Source organism: Ovis aries, chromosome 26, assembly GCF_016772045.2.
Source record: "Ovis aries strain OAR_USU_Benz2616 breed Rambouillet chromosome 26, ARS-UI_Ramb_v3.0, whole genome shotgun sequence".
Classification (NCBI taxonomy): Eukaryota; Metazoa; Chordata; class Mammalia; order Artiodactyla; family Bovidae; genus Ovis; species Ovis aries.
In genome coordinates this window covers 35,834,228-35,851,095 of record NC_056079.1, presented here as the reverse complement: position 1 = coordinate 35,851,095, position 16,868 = coordinate 35,834,228, and positions in this window count along the sequence as shown.

Sequence of the window (16,868 nt, the reverse complement as noted above, 5' to 3'; positions counted from 1 at the left end):
AGAGAGTGAAATCAGCCCTGATTAGCTTAAAGAGGCTTGAGTCATCAAACGGCCTTGTCATCTTGGGGCCGTCGTGAGTATGCAGTGAGATACAGGTCGCTTACGGTCGGCACGCTCAAGAAATGCTAGCTGACATCACCACCACCACCACCATCATAAGAGTCTCCTTTGCTAGCTAGCGAAAAGCCAAGGAGTTCAAGGGTTGGTGTAGGTATTTCCGAGTCCCCTCGAAGGTGCAACTTTCCAACGTCTACCTCAACTTGGAACCAACCTCTCTGCTAAAGTCTGGTTACTGCCTGCTGAAGTTTGCACTTGTTTTTCTCACCATGTCTTCAAACTTCAAACGCCTGACCCGAGCTTATATCATCTGTCTTAAAGTTGATCCTCCTTTTAAAAAAATAAGCCATTTCCTTCTTAAAAGGTCAAGCCCTCTCTCCTAGTTTATTCTGCACACTGCTGTCAGATTGCCAATCCACACTAAATGACCTGACAGTGGGTCTTGAGGGTAACGTCCACATTCTTAGACCTCAAAAACAACATATAAGAATGATGGCTCTGCTCCCAGACACGGGGCTGTTCCTCCTCATGCTAAATGCTACCATACCTGTGGGACTTTTCCTGAATTCACTAACTTAATCATTTATTCATTCGTTTAACTAACTTTGGTCTCAATGGTGCAGAGCTGAATGATGCCTGACTATGTCTAATCTTCAACTAGATTAAGTTCCGTAAAAGAAGAAACTGGACATCATCAGTGTCAGGGATAGGGCTTTAAAGTGGCCACCACCATCATAACTGCTTTTGGGGTTCTTACATCTGCTCTCCTTTCTTGACCCAGGATCAGTCAAAACGAAGAAGTCGTCCATTCACCTGCTTTGCTCATATGTATTTGTGTTTAAATTTCTTCACAATTTTACCATACACTGCAGTTCTTTGTGCATAGTAACTCTGAAATTTAAAAATATTTTACACACACTAGCGAATGAACACAAGTGCTGTTGATCGATTCTTTGCCCAGCCAAATAGTAGACTCAGTTGTTGGTTATCAACACACACATACACACACACATGTGAGAATAGGCACACACATTCCCTGGGACTGTCTCTAAACCTTTTGAGTTCAGGAAAGTAATCAAACTTCATTCCAAAGAGGAAGCCAATAAGAACTGGGTTAATGTAATTCCCTGAGGCTCCAAAGTTTTCTTTGCAAAGGCCGATAATCTGGGCACATCTCTGTCATGGTCATTTCCAGGCAGGGGGAATACAAATGGGAGGAAGAAAATGAACAAGGAATGCTTGAAAAATTAGACACAAAGTAGGTTTACCTACAGAGGATGCTTGTTGCTGAAAGCATGATCAGGCTTATATCCAACAGCAAATCCCTTGTCACTGTGAATTTATACTTTTAGATTATTATTAAAGGTATTTTCACATTCTAGAATGAGCATACTCTCATACTACTAAAACTACATGAGTAATCTAAAAAACCTGATGAAGGATAGTCCTTTAAGAGTTGGGGATCACAGGGTTCAGGGGCTCAGTGAGAAGTTTAATAACCTCCCACACTATCCTAACTTTGAGTTCATTTCCCTAAATGAGCCTCTACAATCACTGCATTTGTTGTGTGTTGTGTGTGACCATGTGTCTGACACACGGTCCTATGAACTGGGAAGATACTTCTTTCAAAAGATACTCTTTCTCCAGTACAAACATCCTGCAAGTGTGTTGTATACCTTCTCTCCTCCTATCCAAGTCACCTGCTGTGTGTGCAAAGCTTTGACATTTATTGAGAGGTGAATCCTCAACTAGAAACATTGATTTCCAACCCTCAAGAGGAAATGTCAAAGTAAGCAAAAGTTGGGTTCTTTTTAAAAAAAATGTATTGTGGTGAAATACACATAAAATTGACCATCCTAACCACTTCTAAGTATGCAGTTCTGTAGTGTTAAATATATTCACATTGTTGGGCAATTAACCTCCAGAAATTTATCATCTTGAAAAAAGAAAACTATATCCACTCAACAAAGCTCCCTATCCCCCCTTTCCCCAGCTCTAGGCAACCACCATTCTACTCTCTGTTTCTATGAGTTTGATACTCAAACCTCATGTAAATGAAGTCATAAGATTCATGTCTTTTTGTGACTGGCGTATTTCACTTAGAATAATGTCCTCCAATTTCATCGAGACTTTCCTTCCTTTTTATGGCTAAATAATATTTCATTGTAGGTATAGATCACATTTTCTTTACCCAGTCATCCATTGGTGGGCGTTTGAGTTGCTTCCACCTTTTGGATACTGTGAATAACACTGGTATGATATGAATGTACAAGTATATGAGATCCTGCTTTTAATTCTCTTATTTATACACCCCTAAATGGAGTTGCTGTATTGCTTGTACTGTTTAGTTCTATTTGTAATATTGAGGGGAACCACCATTTGAGATGTTATTCTTCGATACATGAGTCTGGAGTTGGGAGGAGAAATCCAAGCTTGTGATGTAAATTTGAGACTCATCAGAATATGGATGATATAGATTTTGGATGAGAATAATACAAGAACATTCGGACTTCAGTAGGACTTTGCAGGTAAGAGCAAAATGAAGACAAGGTTTTCAGTTTGTATTTGTGGTCTTCAGTATGAAAATACATGAACTCGATTTTGCCAGTTCACAGCAGGATGATCTGGCTTTGGGTACTGATTTTTGTAGAAATCAAACCTACAGGAGTCTCTGATAATAAGGCTCATTCATTAATTTAGCTGGATAACTGAAAATGCTAAATTAACTAATAGAATTAGCATAATAGTAGATTTGGGATAAGAGAATCCATAGGTCAGTTCATACTCTTAGTAGCAGGAAATCTACTTGGGAAACTAAACCAACATCAATAGGTTGTTTGACGACTATAAAATTTAAGAAAAGAAAAATGGAATGTGTGACTCTAAAGGCTCTAATTGGATACAGCCGCCCTCAAAGTCTGCTTGTACAGCCTTCTACCTGCCACGTGGCTGAGAAAACCTTGGCTGAGCAGAGCATCCTCTTGGATGAAAATGGGAAACTACTTCTCTTCATCCAGCTCTTTGTTTTCTAACATTCACACCCACCTGTCATTACCACCTCCTTTAAGTTGCCTTTCTGAGAGTCTCAAGAAAAGAAAAAAGGAGAGCTTCAGTTGGTTTAATAATAACTCAAAAAGCAGCTTTAGTTTAAGCTAACTAAAATGCAATTTCTGGCTAACATCTGGTCACCCTTTAGAGACTCATGTTAGCAGTCAACTCCAACAGGACGTGTTCTCTGATTTCTCTCTAGTGTCCTGAACACTCTTACTCCAGGGATTGAACCCGCACCCTTGACAGTGAAACTGGGGAGTCCTAACCATAGACCAGCAAGGAATTCCCTCTTCATTGTTTTGTTATCTCTTTATGTGTCTGGCTTCCTTTGCTGGGCTGTGAATTTTTAAAATTCATCTTTCCATTCTTAACAGTGAATATAAAGTCTGGCACATAGCAGTTGCTCAAAAATCAATGTTTGTTGAATGAGGAACACCTATACGGTTTAACTATCAGAAATGACAAATTATTTATGCAGTTAATGAAATCATGAAATGAGTTAGTACTGAATGCACGAAGTTTGGTAGACAATACATACTCTGTATAGGGAAAAGTAGTAAAAGGGGTTTTTAGCAGGAAAAACACCAGAGCTCAGTGAATGGACACATTACCCAGACAGAAAGAGCATTATAAATTAGGCCAGTTTATCTTAGTCTTGATTCTTCAAAGGTCAAAAGAGTCCTGAGCCACTTTCCTTTTTTTTTTTTAGGTTATCACTAGAAAAAACTTCGTAGGATTACAGTTGTGACACAAAGTACATATATATTTCCAAAATTAATAATTTTAATAGAAAAAGGGGACAATATGCAACCGCTGTGCTATTTACAATCTAACGTAGCCCAAAGTGGGGTTTGGCTGCTCATTGCTCAAAAGCCAAAAAAGAGGCCAGGCTGGTGGAAGGGGAAGTTTGCTTTATTTTGGATGCTGGCAGCTGGTGATGCGGGGAACGTGAGGAGTGGCAGACTCCTAACCAAAGGCTGGCTCCCTGCCCCCAACCAGTGGGCAGGAGCTTTTATAAGCTGAGGGAGTGGGGGTACTCGTAGAAACAGCACAGTCAGCTCTGACCGTCATCTTGAAATTGGTCGTCCATGGTCTGACCAGGGTCATCTTGATTGTCGTAAGTCCAGTTGCTCTTCAGTTCCAGGGTCAGTTTGTTTCCATTTCTTGAGGCCAGTTCTTGGAACTGTGGCAGCTGATGTCACGGCCATAGCCTGGTCATCATGCAGTTAACGTCTTCCACCCGGTGGGGGTTTCAGGATCTACAAGGCAGCTCTCAGGATATGGCTCAGAATATAGCCCTTGAGCAGAATGTCTTTAACTAAGGTCTTTAACTATGCTTATTGACTAAGCTATCATTATTGTTTAGCCTAGTTGGGTTGTTTTCCTTTGTTTCTGCATTTTCTCAATTCCCCGATTAAACTTATTCTCTGGCTAAATTTTTCCATAGACAAAAGGCAGGTGGAGGATGTGGCGGGGCAGGGGGCAGGGGGCAGCAAGGACCAGAGGGTACTGCTCCATTTCAATAAAACTTGATAGAAATATCAAATATGAATTCAAAGTGCAATATGGGCTTGTGAAATTCAAAGACAATGATGAGTAACATCTTTTTTATCAATCCTGTTAGCTACGGCTGTGGTTGGAAGCATAACGACACTGGAGATAATACCAAAAGTCTAGATTCCAGACCCCAGTAATTGTGAGTCCTGACCAACATGGTCTTTCAGACTTTCCCTCCCCAGTGGTGGGTTTTAACATGAGCTGCATTTTTTCTGAGGCTCCTTGATGAGATTTCAGAAATCTAGTTTCACTACAAATAGATTATAACGCTTGCTCCTTGGAAAAAGTTATGACCAACCTAGACAGCATATTAAAAAGTGGAGACATTACTTTGCTGGCAAAGGTCTGTTTAGTCAAAGCTACGGTTTTTTCAGTATGGATGTAAGAGTTGAACCATAAAGAAAGCTGAGCGCAGAAGAATTGACATTTTTGACCTGTGATGTTTGGACTGCAAGGAGATCCAACCAGTCCATCCTAAAGGAAATCAGTCTTGAATAGTCATTGGAAGGACTGATGTTGAAACTGAAACTCTAATACTTTGGCCACCCGATGGGAAGAACTGACTCATTGGAAAAGACCCTGATGCTGGGAAAGATTGAAGGCAGGAGGAGAAGGGGATGACAGAGGATGAGATGGTTGGATGGCATCACCGACTCAATGGATGTGAGTTTGAGCAAGCTTCTGGAGTTGGTGAAGGACAGGGAAGCCTGGCGTGCTGCAGTCCATGGGGTCGCAAAGAGTCAGACACGATTGAGTGACTGAACTGAACTGAATATTACAGCACATTGTAGGGGTAAGTTACCGTTATAGCTGGCTACTCATTTTTCCTGTTGACACTGATGAGATAAAGATTCACGTTTTAAGGCAAGACAAGACATTTAAATTAAAAAATGGAAATAAAATAAAATAAAACATAAAATAGAAGATAAACATAAATATAAAATAAACATAACACATACATAAACAAAAAGTTTAAACATAAAAATCCTATAAAATCTGTCCTTTGGGGCCTCCTCTGTTCCCTCTCGTGTGCATTTCGCATCTGCGTCATGAATTAACTGGCCCTCTCCAATCACAGAAATACCTGCTCAACCCAGAAGATCCATTTTTCCTCTTCCATCTCCAGCCAGAAGATAACATTCCTTAGATGATAACATTCCTTTCTCAGTCTTGTAAGGGATCATGATGATCCACCACTCACCTGGCCCCTACAGACATATTTGGTGAGCTTTATGTCCAATGCCAAGAGCTTACATCCCTTAAAGATAGAAATTGGTGGAGAACAGACTGGTCGGATGACCTGGGGAGACACTGGTCATACCTCATGGACATTCTTAGTTTAAATACCTACTTATGACCTTATTAATGCCACTAGTGATATTACTTGTATTCTGCTAATTTTACAAGACTTGTTTCTTGCAAATGTGTGACTGAGTTTCAAATAAAATTGATGATGATTAGGTGACTTAAAATGATTGATCAAATATATGTGTGTGGGCTAAAGTCACGTCCGACTCTGCAACCCTAAGGCTGTAGCCCACCAGGCTCCTCTGTCCATGGGATTCTCCAGGCATGGGCAACCCAACTGGAGTGGGTTGCCATGCCCTCCTCCAGGGGATCTTTGTGACACTGGAATCGATCCCACATCTCTTAGATATCCTGCATTAGCAGGCGAATTCTTCATCACTAGTGCCACCTGGGAAGCCCTTGATCAAATATATAGTTCTATAAATTAATGATTAGAATATATTATAACTCTAGGTAAAGGAGGAAACAGCAAGAGGAAAACATTGCCACAAGAGACTAGTAAGCCTGGCAATCCAGAGGCTTTGAGCTTCTATTAACAGGGCCAAATGCAGTGATAGCCCATTGAGAGGCCTTTCAACAAAATCCTTGTCTTACCTGGGAATGAGCATTCCAAGTGCCATGGGGCAAACTAGTCACAGACTGCTTCTCAAACCTTGATCGAAATTAAGACTGAAAGGGAAGGGATCATAAAATAAAGAATATTGCCCACCATCCAACACAATAAGAATCAAGTCACTAGCCACTGCAGCTGCTGACCTACAGGACATCTCGAAAGGAATTCGGGGCAAAGATCAGGATGAGACACTGCGCTCTGGGGAAACTGGCAGAACTGGCCCTCCGATAGTCAGATATTTTCAAGGAGAAAATTTTATGAATCCGTTTTCTTGCACCTTCCCATAGTTAGAGAAGCACTAAAATCACTAATGTGTTCTTCGAGAAGAGCAGCAACCTTCTACCAAGATGAGTGCTTGAAAAGCACTTGCCAAAATCACGTAAATACGGACGTGTTCCTTTGCCTTTACAAAAGAGCCCTTAGAGCCTTCTAAAAGGCTCTCTCCTGGGTTTTAATCCTCAGGTTGGTGCGAATAAAATTTTCCATTTTTTTTCTTAGATTGACTGTTGATTAATAGTCAATTGCCTACAACTCTTACTAACTTTAATTTCAGAAAGTGCACCCGCCAGTCCTAACAACACATTCTGTGGGGACCACTCACCTTATTCCCGATCACTTAATGGAGTCAGGACTAGAGGTAGGATATAGAGACTGGGAGGGATCTGGCCTGGTTACAGTAGCCTCCCTTTTTGGATGAGGAAGCCGCAGCTGTGTTTAAACTGTCTCTGGAAGCCTGTGTGTTTTGTTGCCTCTGTCTTTACGCCGTTAACCACCTGGTTATTTTACAGAGTTGACTGGGGGCAGGCCCTTTAGGGAGAAAAACAAATAAAGAACATGCTTCTTGCTCAGTCACTATGACTGCATTTATATAGCCTGCCTCTGGCACAGACAATTGTAACCCAGGAAGTCAAGGATCAGAAGAGCTAAAGGATTTTTTAGACACATTTATGTAAAACTTGTCTTCCATGAATAATAATCTGAGAGAATGAGCAATCTCTGAAAAGAGGGTAAAGTCTTCCAAAGGCTGAACATCTCAGACCACTGTAAACTGAAGCTAGACGCTTACTTGGCACACACTAAAAATTCATGTAGTATACCGATGCACACACTCTGAGCATGTCAGGGGTGGCCAGTCTGGGAGCCAGCAGTGTACACGGCAGCCTTTCCAGACCTGCCGGAGGTGTTGACTGAGATAAAAACCACCATGTGAGAGCCATGGGTTACAGTTTGATCGGAGAACTTATTGAGGACTGTAGCCCGGGATACAACCTCCCAGATAGCCCTGAGGAACTGCTCTGAAGAGATCGGGTCAGTATATATGTGATTTTGGCAAAGTGATACATGCATTCAAACATACATCTCAGTAGAAGGTCACTGCTGGTCACAAGGATCATGTATTTCAGGTAATGATCTTACCGCTTTTCTCAGTAGAGCAAGATGCGAGAATCCAGGTTCGTAGAAAATTTCTCCTGCATATTTCTGACTTTCTAAGGGCTCATCTGGCTTGTTTTCCTGGAGCACTGAGGACCTCATCCTGATTTTCGCCCTGAATTTTCGCCCTTTCAGGGTGTGTTGTAGGTCGGCTACTGTAGTGGCCAATGACTTGATTCTTGTAGAATCGGATGGTGGGCAGCATCCTTTATTTATGACAGTGTAGTGGACAGTTTCAATACAGGGTGGTAAATACAACAGGGAAAGGGTGGGTGTCCAAAGAAGGAAAGGTCAGCCTTCTGGCCTCAGTAAATTATAGTTTTAGAAAGGTGCATGCTTAGTTGCTCAGTCGTATCCAACCCCATGGATTGTAGCCCGCCAGGCTCCTCTGTCCATGGGATTCTCCAGGCAAGAATACCAGAGTGAGTTGCCATTTCCTCCTCCAGGGGATCTTCCCCGCCCCACCCCCACCTCCTGCATCACAGGTGTAAACATTAATTTTTTTAAGTGTGCCTATTATGAAGTAGACAGACTTGTCCCAGACTCTTATCTGCTGAAGAGGACAAAGGTCAATTGTTTACAGTTTGAAAATGCTTCAAAAAACATTTCTTTTGGCAAAAGTTGAAAAAGCAAGGGACTTCCCTGGCCATCCAGTGGTTAAGACTCTGCACTTCCAGTGTAGGGAGTGATAAGGTTCCATCGCTGGTCTAGGGACCTAAGATCCCACATGCCGCAGGGCTGGCCAAAAGAAAAAGCTTAAGAAACTACCAGAAAATGAGCCTTTTCCAAAGGGAGAGGGAAGTAAAAGAACCCATTTCTGTGCTCAGTTCCCCCTCCCGCCCCCATCTCGGCCTACCCACCGGCACTCTGCTTACAGACACTCTCTTCCAGGCCTTTGAAATAATTATATACAAAACTTTGTTTACATTTGGCTTCTCTGCAGAGGGTGAAGGGGGCCGGGAGCCGTTGGCAGCATTTTTCTTTGAGAGATAAGAATGCAGGGCATTCAAGGCTTGCTGGAGGGCTAGGAGTTGCGTTAGTCTCATCTCCCCACAGTGATCCTGAAGAGTCCGAGACGGGCTCCCGGAGAAATCGGAAAGGCTCACACCCTGAGCCAGGAATTCTTGACGCAGAGAAAGTAACCCGCGAGGACTCCCGTCTGTGCGCCCTCGAAGAGTTCAGTTTCATTCTGATGGACAGGGCGGTGAACTGGGCGTCAAGCAGTAACTCTGACCTTGATCACCGTCCGCTGAAAGAGAACCACAACTGGATGGCTCCCCCAGCTCGGGGGACCTCGCGGCAACCCCGCGCCGAGGGCGAAGCTGCCGGTTCCTTCAGGACCGAGCGCGTGAGTCGCGGCACTTCAAGGACGGAGCCCCAGGCACCCAGAGCGATGCGCAAGGGCGGCACCTTCTGGAAACCTAGCCCTCGAGCCCGCATGGCGCCTCCCTGGAGGGCCCCGGCCGCGTGCACTGCCCTGGGCCTCTGCGGGGTCTGCAGACGCCTAGGGGGACCCGGGAGTCCTGCCCGGAGCCGGGCGGCCCGGAACCGAGGGTCTTGGCTTTGGCGAGCTGGGCGGTGCAAGGCGCGCTCCCCTGGACCCACCGCAGAAGTCCTTCTCTGAGCCTGCGCCCACAGCATCTCCAAAGCTGTGCACGGCCGTCAGCGAGAGCCCCTTGGTGTCTGCGAACACCACCCGCTTCCTGGGCCTCCGGGCTTCGGTAGGTGGTGCCAGACAGGAATGGAAGGCCGGCCGGGGCCGCGGATCCCCGTGGCCGATCCGCTGGGGTGCGCGCCGGCCGAGGCAGAGGTGCATGGGGCGGCGCGCGGGCGACCGAGACCTTTGAAAAGAGGGGGGAAAGGCCTTCTGATAACAGGGCCGAAGGGCCAGCCGTTCCCGGCTGCACCCCGCTGCCCCCGACCCCTCGTCCCACCACCGCCCTTCTCCCGCCCTGGGTTCCCGGTCCACCCACGTCGGATGAAAGCGGACACAGAGAGGGTCGGTCAGAGCCGGGCAGAGCGCAGCGTGCCCAGCGAGCTGTCACGTTCAGGAGGCTTACCCCGCCTCGGGACCAGGCAGCAGCGGTGGCAGAGATGTCGCTCCTCCAGTCTGAGACCAGGTGCCCCCCGCAGCAACTATTTATATGACCCTGACCACCCCCCCCCCCCCCCCCCCCCCCCCCGCCCAGAGACTCAGCCGTACTGAGGCCACCGCGGAGGCAGCCTGTCAGAAAAGCCTTTCGTGTCAAACGTTGGGAGAAATGGACAAGGATGTGACAAGGAGCAAGCGTGACTCGGACACTGTGTGCAGGGGATGGCACTGCGTCTCTGACTTGGCAGGCTCAGAGTCACCTGTGGGAAGGCGACTACGCCCGGTGTGGGGACTGAGCCCCTTGGGCTGTAAACAGACGGGCTTTCAGGAATGGGAGGCTTGCCCGGGGCTCCCACCGCACTCTCCCCCGCAGACTTCCTCAAGCTGCCCGCTTTCCGGCTGCTTTTCTCCACCATGGTTTCCTCCCAGTCACACTTCTGTTACTGACTCCTCTCCCGGTGTTGGATTCTCTGTTGACCTACTACTTTGTACTTGTGTGTGTGTGTGTGTGTTTCAAGGAGACCACACCTGAACCCATACTGAGAGCTGGCAGAGAGACCTGGGCAAAGATCTCTGGTTCAGGCGCTTGTGGCCAGAGTTAAGAGGGTCATGGAATACAAAGTGTATCGATAAGGCATCCCACCTGTGTATCTGGATGGCACTCCAGATCTCTGAGCCTCTGTTGAACAGGCTCAGATTGTCTCAAGTGGTGGAGAGACCCCTTGAAGCTTACCCCTTTAGCTTTAATGTACCCCAAGTCCTCAACACTCGTACTTTCCTGGAAATCTAGTTTGTAGGCTGATGATTTGGAAGGAATGGGATTTGATTTTGTGCCCCTCTGCCCTAAGGGTGGTGTCATCTGCATATCTGAGGTTATTGATATTTCTCCCTGTAATCTTGATTCCAGCTTGTGCTTCATTCAACCAGGCATTTCTCATGATGTACTCTGCATATAAGTTAAATAAGCAGGGTGACAATATACAGCCTTGACGTACTCCTTTCCTGATTTGGAACCAGTCTGTTGTTCCACGTCCAGTTCTAACTGTTGCTTCTTGACCTGCATACAGGTTTCTCAGGAGGCAGGTCAGGTGGTCTGGTGTTCCCATCTCTTTCAGAATTTTCCACAGTTTCTTGTGATCCACACAGTCAAAGGCTTTGGCATAGTCAATAAAGCAGAAGTAGATGTTTTGCTGGAACTCTCTTGCTTTTTTGATGATCCAGCGGATGTTGGCAATTTGACCTCTGGTTCCTCTGCCTTTTCTAAAACCAGCTTGAACATCTGGGAGTTCACAGTTCATGTACTGTTGAAACCTGGCTTGGAGGATTTTGATCATTACTTTTCTAGCATGTGAGGTGAGTGTAATTGTGCGTTAGTTTGAACATTCTTTGGCATTGGCTTTCTTCGGGATTGGAATGAAAACTGACCTTCTCCAGTCCTGTGGCCACTGCTGAGTTTTCCAAATTTGCTGGCCTATTGAGTTCAGCACTTTCACAGCATCATCTTTTAGGATTTGAAATAGCTCAACTGGAATTCTATCACCTCCATTAGCTTTGTTGGTAGTGATGCTTCTAAAGGCCCACTTGACTTCACATTCCAGGATGTCTGGCTCTAGGTGAGTGATCACACCATCGTGATTATCTGGGTCATGAAGAGCTTTTTCATATAGTTCTTCTGTGTATTCTTGCCACCTCTTCTTAATATCTTCTGCTTCTGTTAGGTCCTTACCATTTCTGTCCTTTATTTAGCCCATCTTTGCATGAAATGTTCCTTTGGTTTCTCTAATTTTCTTGAAGAGATTTCTAGTCTTTCCTTTTCTATTGTTTTCCTCTATTTCTTTGCATTGATCACTGAGGAAGGCTTTCATATCTCTCCTTGCTATTCTTTGGAGCTTTGCATTCAAATGGGTACATCTTTCCTTTTTTCCTTTGCGAGCCTGTTGATGAAAATGAAAGAGGAGATAGTAAACCCAGACAGGCGCTGGCCGCCGTTCTTCTGTCTTCGCGTTCTGCGGTGCCCGCTGGAGCCCGCTAAAGAAAAAAAAAAAAAAAAAAGAAAGAAAATGAAAGAGGAGAGTGAAAAAGTTGGCTTAAAACTCAACATTCAAAAAACTAAGATAATGGCATCTGGTCCCATCACTTCATGGCAAATAGATGGAGAAACAATAGAAACAGTGATATACTTTATTTGGGGGGGGGGCTCCAAAATCACTGCAGATGGTGACTGAAGCCATGAAATTAAAAGGTGCTTGCTCCTTGGAAGAAAAGCTATGACCAACCTAGATAGCATAATAAAAAGCAGAGACATTGCTAACAAAGGTCTGTCTAGTGAAAGGTATGTCTTTTCCAGTAGTCATGTATGGATGTGAGAATTGGACTATAAAGAAAGTTGAGCACTGAAGAATTGATGCTTTTGAACTGTGGTGTTGGAGAAGACTCTTGAGTCCAACTCTTGTGTTGGACTGCAAGGAGATCCAATCAGTCAGTACTAAAGGAGATCAGTCCTGGGTGTTCAGTGGAAGGACTGATGCTGAAGCTGAAACTCCAATACTTTGGCCACCTGATGGGAAGAACTGACTCACTAGAAAAGACCCTGATGCTGGGAAAGATTGAAGGTAGGAGGAGAAGGGGACGACAGAGGATGAGATGGTTGGATGGTATCACAGACTCGATGGACATGAGTTTGAGTAAGCTCCAGGAGTTGATGATGGACAGGGAGGCCTGGCATGCTGCAGTCCATGGGGTTGCAATGAGTCGGAGATGGCTGAGCAACCGAACTTAACTATGCTCTTCTGAACATCTTGTTGTGGCTTCTTTGTCTTTGGAAGTTGGATATCATTTTTGGTAGGTTCCAGTGACTGAACAATAACAGCAAAGTGCTTTTTTGGGTTTTTTTGGTCAATGGTTGTTCAGCAGTGAGTTATGATTTTGGTGTTTTCACAAGAAGAGGTGAGCTCCTGTCCTTCCGCTCCACTATCTTGTCTCTTTCAGGGTTCTTACCTTGGGCATCCTTCTCAGTCTCCTTTGCAGATGCAGCACACTGTCCCCACCCCTTAAGCTTTAATGTACCCCGAGTCCTCAGCCCTCACATTTTCCACTTTATACCTCCCTGCCCCACCCCCACCCCCGACTTTCTACCTTTTCCTTGGATGTCCTAATCTGATGTTGACAATATTCAATTGCTTTCCTATGCTAATTCCCAAGTCTGTGCCTTTAGCCTGGAACTTTCTCTTGTGCTCCAGACTCCTAGGTAATGATTCACTCCTTGATCTGGGTGGTGGTAACTCAGGTATGCCCCTTGTGTAACTTTCTGTATATGTGTTTTACTGCAATCAATCATAAGTTTGTTTGTTTGTTTTTTAAAGGAAGAAGGTTGTTAATTATAAAGTCGTTTGGAGATTTTATTCTTACAAAAACAGCCTCAGAGTATATATAGGCAATGTGCATTTTTTTACTTATTATATAGTGGACATCTTTTCATATTAGTATAGACATAGCCCATTTTTCACCCTAGTGCGTGGGATTCCATCATCTCAGTCTACTGTACCCTACTGCAGACATTTAAGTGTTTCTCAGTGTTTTTGGCTAATAAAATAGTCCAACCAACAGTCGTGTATACGTAAATTTGTGTACATGTGTGAGAATTTCTTCATGACAGATAGAATGAAGACTGTTAGTTCAAAGGTACATTTAAAAAGTTCTGTAAGTATGGCCAAATTGCCTCCAGAAAGGCTGTGTAAATTTATAATTCCACCAATAACCTTGAATTGCATTTTTCCTGTACCCTCACCATCACTAAAAATGATCAAACTTTAAATACTTGCCAATATGATAGGTGAAAACCATCTCGTGATTGTTTTGGTGAAACAAAAATAGTAGTAGTATTTTTTCATGATTTATTGGCCATTTCCTTTTCAATCAAATGCATATTCCAATCTCTGGCCAATTTTTCTAGTAAACCACTTGCATATTTTTAGATTAAGTGATAGTAGCTCTTGGGTTAATAAATGATATTGGCAGAGTAGGCTATCTAGCTGGAGGAAAATAAAGGTAGAACTCTACTTCACACCAAAAATAACGGAAGAATGTAAGAAACTATAATTTATAAGAAAGAATTACAGGAGAATATTTGTATAGTTTTGGGATGTGAGAAATTTTGTATGGCTAATGACACCATAAAAAAATCAACAGAACAAAAGATTGCTGCTGGTGCTGCTAAGTCGCTTCAGTCGTGTCCAACCCTGTATGACCCCACAGACGGCAGCCCACCAGGCTCCCCTGTCCCTGGGATTCACCAGGCAAGAACACTGGAGTGGGTTGCCATTTCCTTCTCCAATGCGTAAAAGTGAAAAGTGAAAGTGAAGTCTCTCAGTCGTGGCCGACTCTTTGCAACCCCATGGACTGCAGCCTACCAGGCTTCTCTGTCCATGGGATTTTCCAGGCAAGAGTACTGGAGTGGGTTGCCATTGCCTTGCCATTGCCTTCTCCCAGTAAAATGTATTTGGAAATATTTGACCAACCAAGGTTATATTACCTCTTTCTGAGTCAGGTTCAATCCTTTGTATTTTCTTAGAAAATCAGCTATTTCCTCTAAACTTTAAACTTATATTTAATGATATGAGTTAGGCATAATATTTTAATAATTTTTTTAAAAAAGTTCCTTGTTATCTGCAGTCCTTTATTTTATTTTTATTTATTTTTTTATTTGCTACATTGGGTCTTCCTTGCCTCTAGCAGGCAATGAGCAGAAGTTGCTCTGGTTGCAGTGAGCAGGGGCTATTCTCTAGTCGTGACGCACCGATTTCTTCTTGCTGTGACTTCTCTGGTTGCAGAGCACCAGGTCTAGGGTAGTTGTGGCATGTGGGCTTAGTAGTTGTGGAGGATGGGCTCGGCTGCCCTGTGGCATGTGGAATCCTTCCAGACCGGGGATCAAACTCTTGCTTCCTGCACTGGCAGGCGGATTCTTAACCACCAGACCACCAGGGAAGTTCTCTGCAGTCCTTTTCTTATTCCTAATATACTGTACTTGTGCTTTCTATTTTTTTTCATGATCAGATGAGGTTTTCTTAAGTTTTATAGACAGTGATTTTCTTTTGTCTAGTTCCTGATTGTTTGTTTTCATTTTGATTTTCCCCTTTTCTTTTTCTACTTCGTTTCTACCTTCTTCAGTGGAATACTTTATTTATTTCCATCTTTCATGTTTTCCAAGAAATGCATTTGGGTGTACATTTTTCACAGAAAAACCAGTACATTTTTATGTGCAGTATTCTCATGGCCATTTAATTTTAAATAGGCTCTAATTTCCACTTCAGCTTTCTCTTGGCTACAAGAATTGTTTTGAAGAGTGGAATTGACATTTCTAAGGGGTTATATTGCGATGAGGATGCACTTTTCATGTTGCTTTTTTGTCATGGGTCATCCTTCATCCTTTCTTCCTTATGAAACAAGTATTTCTGGATCCCTACTGTGGGCTTCCCAGGTGGCTCAGAGGTTAAAGCATCTACCCGCAACGCAGGAGACCTGGGTTCGATCCCTGGGTCGGGAAGATCCCCTGGAGAAGAAAATGGCAACCCACTCCAGTATTCTTGCCTGGAGAATCCCATGGACAGAGGAGTCTGGTGGTCTACAGTCCACGGGTGGAAAAGACTGAGTCGGACATGACTGAGTGACTTCACTTTCACTTTCACTGTGTGCTAACCAATGTGTTTGCTGCTCCAGTACAAAGGTGAACAAAACCGGCAAGGTTGCTGATCACCTTGGGGTTTAATTTCTAGCATGCAGAAAACATGGAATTTATTAAAATTTTCTTTGTTGGCTAGTATGTGAACAAACTTAACTTAAAAAGCAAGTGTTTTCTCAGTTTGTTCAGATAAAGTTCCTCCACTTGATCTTCAGATTCTGAGAAAAGAGAGTTCAAGTCTCCTGTAATTATTGTATTTTTGTCAAATTCAAATATTCTCCCAGAGTTTAGGCTTCATATTTTTGTAACAGTATCTTATTTGGTGCGTGAAGCACTAATATATCTTCTTGGTGGTTTCATCTCATATCAGTCGATGATAGACCTCTTTATCCTAACTAGTATTTTTTGCCTTGCAGTCTGTGTTAACAATGCTATTGGGACTTCTATTTTGCTTTGTCAGTATCAGTCTGTTACAGCTTTGTTTATTTCTCTATTATCCACTTTGCCACTATGTTAAATGTTCAGTTATTTGGGGGGAACAGAAAGCAGTCAGACCGTGCTTTTCTAGATTTGACCTCTTTTTCTCTTGCCCTTTCAGAAAGCCCTGTTTTCGGTTGACCTATATTGTGTAAGTTTGTTTTTCTCTGTTTATATTGGCTGATGCCAAGCATCGAGCTCAGCGTGATCCTGGCACTGCTATCAGAGCTCAATTAGATTGCAAGAGCGGTTTCACAGGCAATTATCTAGACCTCTTTTATCAGGATTGCGTGCATTTATCCTGCATGCCTTAGACCTCTTGAATCTGTTCAACACAGAAACACACCTGCACACACACGAATATGCCAAAGTCTTAAAGATTCTAAAAATCCTTCACCCACAAAGAGACCCTAACTGGGAGGGAGATACTCTACCAGTGTGAGAACTGGAAAAGAGCTCCTACGCACTAAGTGACCTCATTATTCAACACAGGTTTTCCATGGGGCAGCTGGGAAGAATAGCCTGTGTGTGAGCTGCCTGAAGAGCAGGAGGCCAAAGCATAAACCCAGTGGACAAGCAGCACCGGATCAACCGGGAAAGGACAA